Source organism: Carcharhinus amblyrhynchos, chromosome 8, assembly GCF_965287045.1.
Source record: "Carcharhinus amblyrhynchos chromosome 8, sCarAmb.v2.hapA, whole genome shotgun sequence".
Classification (NCBI taxonomy): Eukaryota; Metazoa; Chordata; class Chondrichthyes; order Carcharhiniformes; family Carcharhinidae; genus Carcharhinus; species Carcharhinus amblyrhynchos.
The window spans coordinates 87,623,997-87,629,996 of NC_137331.1; positions in this window are offsets into that span (position 1 = coordinate 87,623,997).

Sequence of the window (6,000 nt, forward strand, 5' to 3'; positions counted from 1 at the left end):
CACTGACAGGTCAGCACTTGTGCAATGGCCTGCTCAGTACTGTGCTGCTGATCTCTCGGACAGGATGAGGTCCCCACTTTCCAGCATGACTCTCTCTAAGGCACTCTGTGATGCACAAGAGTGTCAGACATTCATTCATAGAAACACAGAAAATAGGTGCAGGAATAGGCCATCTGGCCCTCTGAGCCCGCACCACCATTCAATATGATCATGATTGATCATGCACTGTCAACATCCCACTCCCACTTTCTCTCCATACCCCTTGATTCCTTTAACCACAAGGGCCATGTCCAACTCCCTCTTGAACATATTTAACAAACTAGCTGCAACAGCTCTCTGTGGTAAAGAATTCCACAGGTTCACAACTGAGTAAAGAACTTCTTCCTCATCTCAGTCCTGAATGGCTTACCCCTGATTTTTAGACTATGACCTCCAGTTCTGGACTTCCCCAAGATTGGGAACATTCTTCCCACATCTAGCCTGTCCAGTCCCATCTGGATTTTATATGTTTCTATGAGATCCTTTCTCATTCTTCTAAATTCCAGTGAGTACAAGCCCAGTTGATCCTGCTTCTCTTAATATGTCAGTCCTGCCATTCCAGGAATCAATCTGGTGAACCTTCGCTGGACTCCTTCAATAGCAAGAATGTCCTTCCTCAGACTCAGAGACTGAAACTGTGCACAATACTCAGGGTGTGGTCTCACAAAGGCCCTGTATAACTGCAGCAAGACATCCTTACTCCTATACCCAAATCCTCTTGCTATGAAGGCCAGCATGCCATTAGCTTTCCTTATTGCCTGCTGTACCTGATCTTCAGGTCGTCGTTGGTCTCTGGTATAGTACCGGATGATTGGAGGACAGCGAATGTTGTCCCATTGTTTAAGAAGGGGAGCAGAGACTTCCCTGGGAATTATAGACCAGTGAGTCTTACTTCTGTAGTGGGCAAGGTTTTAGAAAGAATTATTAGGGATAGGATTTATAGTTATTTGGAGAGTAATGAATTGATTAGAGATAGTCAGCATGGTTTTGTAGCGGGAAGGTCGTGCCTTACTAACCTTATTGAGTTCTTTGAGAAGGTGACTAAAGAGGTGGATAGGGGTAAGGCAGTAGATGTGGTATATATGGATTTTAGTAAGGCGTTTGATAAGGTTCACCATGGTATGCTTCTGCAGAAAATGCAGATGTATGGGATTGGTGGTAATTTAGGTACTTGGATCAGGAATTGGTTAGCAGATAGGAGACAGAGGGTGGTGGTTGATGGTAATTATTCATCATGGAGTTCGGTTACGAGTGGTGTGCCTCAGGGATCTGTTTTGGGGCCACTGCTGTTCGTAATCTTTATTAATGATCTGGATGAGGGTATAGTTGGGTGGATTAGTAAGTTTGCTGATGACACCAAAGTCGGAGGTGTGGTAGATTGTGAGGAAGGGTGTCGAAGTTTGCAGGGTGACTTGGACAGGTTGCAGAGCTGGGCCGCGAGGTGGCGGATGGAGTTTAATGCGGAGAAGTGTGAGGTAATCCATTTCGGTAGGAATAACAGATGTGTTGAGTATAGGGCTAACGGGAGGACTTTGAATAGAGTGGAGGAGCAGAGGGATCTAGGTGTATGTGTTCATAGATCCCTGAAAGTTGGGAATCAAGTAGATAAGGTTGTTAAGAAGGCATACGGTGTCTTGGCGTTTATTGGTAGGGGGATTGAATTTAGGAGTCGCAGCGTCATGTTGCAACTGTACACAACTCTGGTGCGGCCGCACTTGGAGTACTGTGTGCAGTTCTGGTCCCCACATTACAGGAAGGATGTGGAGGCTTTGGAGAGGGTGCAGAGGAGGTTTACCAGGATGTTGCCTGGTATGCAGGGGAGGTCCTATGAGGAGAGACTGAGGGATTTGGGGTTGTTTTCACTGGAAAGAAGGCGGCTAAGAGGGGATCTTATAGAAACATATAAGATGATTAGAGGTTTAGATAGGGTGGATGGTGATAGCCTGTTTCCTCGGATGGAGAAATCTAGCACGAGGGGGCATGGCTTTAAATTAAGGGGGGGTAGTTATAGGACGGATGTCAGGGGCAGGTTCTTTACCCAGAGGGTAGTGAGGGACTGGAATGCCCTGCCTGCTGCAGTTGTAAATGCGCCTAGTTTGGGGGCGTTTAAGAGATTGGTGGATAGGTTTATGGACGAAAAAGGAGTGGTTTAGATTAGTGGGTCAATGTTTTTTTTTAAAAATAAGACTGGTCGGCGCAACATTGTGGGCCGAAGGGCCTGTTCCGCGCTGTAATGTTCTATGTTCTATGTTCTATGTTCTATGTACCTGCATGCCAACCTTCAGCAACTATTCCACCATGACAGCCAGGTCATGTTGCACTTCCCCTTTTCCTAAACTGCCACCATTCAGAAAATAATTTTCTTTCCTGTTTTTGCCATCAACCTCACGTTCAAGTAAGTACACCCAAAAAACGGGCACTTGGTTTTTTTGGGAGAATCTCAGCCAACTTACTCAGAGTATTTATTCAAAAAGTAGCATGAATTGTGGCTGAAGGCCCTTATGAATGGCAGAGTTCCACATTGCACATTTCAGATACAAATACCCTCAGTTTTTCCTTTACATGACCGGTTAGCAGTGGTAGCACTCTCATTTCTAAGTTACAAATTTCAAGATTCATGTCTAAATTGAGTACAAAGTCTGGACTCACTCCAATGTATTATTGTGGAAGTTGATGGTTGATGGCAGTGTCTGTTGGATGAAGAATCAAACTGAGGCCTTAGGATGAAAAAAATCTGATGTCACTATTACAGGGAAGGCAGTGGAACCCTCCGCTGTGCCCTAACCAATATTTGTCCCTCAACCAGCATCATCAAAACAGATTATCTGGTTGTGATTAAAGAATGATGCAACAGAGGAAGAGGTGACTTTGCCCAAAATGCTTTCCCTGCCTCTTCAAAAGGGATGTCCAAGTTACTTCCACTGGCTTGCTCTTTCCATTTAGCTGTCAAATTTTCTACCTCAAGTGGTTAACCAATTCTTTTTTTGAAAATTATTGTATCTGTTTCCACTCCCAAGCTATCAATCAATATGATCCAGATCATAACAACTTGCTGCATTTTCTCCCCTCCATGTCACCTCCAGTTCTTTTACCAATTACTTTAAATCTGAGTTCTCAGTATGCAACTCTTTTGCCAAAAAACACTGTTTCTCTTTATTTACAACGATCAGAACTCTCCATGATTTGAACATCTCTGTCTAGTCTCTTAATTTTCTCCACTCTAAAGAGACCAATCTTCTCTGCACCTTGTTTTTGCGCTCTATGAGCACAATTTTAAACTAATAGTCTCCAGCAAAGCAAGATATCATTAGCCATTGGAATCCATTAGAATATCCAGTGGGCTTTGCTATAGCTGTTCAACAGTGCTGCAGCATTAGTATCCCATATCCAGACTTCCTGATCAATCCAGAAGGGTGAGTCAGATGATTTGAACAAAGAACAAAGAAATGTACAGCACAGGGACAAGCTTTTCTGCCCTCCAAGCTCATGTTGATCATGATGCCCTAACTCAAAAAAATCCTTCTGGCCTTACTCAGACTGCATCCCTCGATTAGATAGAGGGATGTAAATAATCCAACTAGGGAAAGGGACATACTGGACCTGGTATTGGGCAATGAGCCTGATCAGGTGGTTGATGTTTCAATAAGAGAGCAGTTCAGGAAAAGTGACCACAATTCAGTAAGCTTTAAGGTACTGATGGATAAAGCTAAGTGTAGTCCTCAAGTTAAGCTGCTAAATTGGGGGAAGGCTAATTGCAATGATATTAGACAGGAACTGAAGAATGTAGATTGGGGGCTGACGTTTGAGGGCAAATCAACATCTGACATGTGGGAAGCTTTCAAGTGTAAGTTGATAGGATTCAGGACCGGCACATTCCTGTAAGGATGAAGGATATGTGTGGCAAGTTTTGGGAACCTTGGATAACGAGAGATATTGTGAGCCTAGTCAAAGAGAAAAAGGAAGCATTTGTCTAGGATAAGAGGCTGGGAACACACGAAGCAAGTGTGAAATACAAGCAAAGTAGAAAGAAACTTAAGCAAGGAGAAAGGAGGGCTAAATGGGCTTACGAAAAAGCATTGGTCAGCAAGAGTAAGGAAAATCCCAAGACTTTTTATACACGTATAAAGAGCAAGAGGGTAGCCTTTCTCGTTGAGTGGGGTTGGCCCACTCAACGAAAAAGGGAGGAATCTATGCATGGAGCCAGCGGAAATGGGCGAGATATTAAATAAGCACTTTGCATCAGTATTCACCAAAGAGAAGGACTTGGTGGATAATGATCCTGGGAAAGGGTGTGTTGATAGTTTGAGTCATGTTGAGATCAAAAAGGAGGATGTATTGGGGTTCTCAAGAAATATTAAGGTAGACAAGTCCCCAGGACCTGATGGGATATACCGCAAAATACTGTGAAAAGGGAAGAAATTGCTGGGGTCTTGAGAGAAATCTTTGTATCCTCACTGGCTACAGGATCTGCTAAATGAAGAGGATCACAACAGACACCTCCAGACTCTGAAAGATGCCCTCATAAGAACAGGATATGGCACTTGACTCATCAATCGACAGTTTCGATGTGCCATAGCGAAAAACCGTACTGACCTCCTCAGAAGGTCAGTGCGGTTCATCATCCAGTACTTCCCCAAAGCAGAGAAGCTATGACATCTTCTACGGAGCCTTCAACATGTCATTGATGAAGACCAACATCTCGCCAAGGCCATCCCCATACCCCCACTTCTTGCCTTCAAACAACTGCACAACCTCAAACAGACGATTGTCCACAGCAAACCACCCAGTCTTCAGGAGAACAGTGACCAGGACATCACACAATCCTGCAACAGCAGCCTCTGCAAGACGTACCAGATCATCGACACAGATGCCATCAACTCATGTGAGAACACCATCCACCAGGTACACGGTACATACCCTTGCAACTCGGCCAACATTGTCTACCTGATATGCTGCAGGAAAGGATGTCCCAAGACATGGTACGTTGGGAAGACCATGTTGTTCATCCATCGTCATCGATGAGGAACTTGACACCATTAGTCATTTTGAAGCTGGCTCCGGTGTGTCCGAAGATGACTGATCAGACCAATTCGGGCACAGAATGTCCTGACACGTATTGGGCAGACTTGTGTAGACACTGTAGTTGTGCTGGTGGCTCTGGACTTGCGCAGCTTGCGCTTAAGTTGTGCTTTAGCAATACACCTTGCTTCATGAGCTTGACAGCCTTTGTGGATGAGGCAGCGCCAGGTAGGGCGGTTTTGTGACAGCGTTTCCCAGGTGTTCGTGTCAGTGTGAAGCGACTTCAGGGAGGCCTTGAGTGTGTCTTTGAAATGTTCTTCTGCCCTTCATGCAAGTGTCTTCCAGCAGAGAGTTCCCCAAAAAGGAGCTGCTTGAGTATGTGCTCGCCTGGCGTACAGATGACATGACCTGCCCGCCGGGTCTGCGCTCTCCCCAGCAGTGTGTGGACTGATGGTAGACTTGCTCTAGAGAGAACTTCAGTGTCTGGTACTTTGTCTTGCCAACAGATGCGTAATATTCTGTGAAGACAAGTCATGTGGAAATGATTGAGCTGTCTTGCATGCCTTCGATACACAGTCCACATTTCACAGGCATACAGGAGGGTAGTGAGTACCGTGGCGCTGTAGACCTTCAGTTTTGTTGCTGGGCTGATTCCTCGATGTTCCCATACAGTAGAGCGCAGTCTACTGAAAGCAGAACTTGTCTTTGCTATTCTGCTGTTCACTTCTGTATCAATAGTCACTTCTTGGGAGAGGATGCTGCCAAGATAAGTGAACTGATCCACTGCCTGTAGTTTCTGTCCTTTGATTGTGATTATGGGTTCTGTGTACGATGCATGAGGAGCAGACTGGTGCATGACTTCAGTCTTTTTAATGTTGATAGTGAGTCCAAAGTTGTCACAAGTCATGGAAAATTTGTCCATACTGACTTGCATCTCTGGCT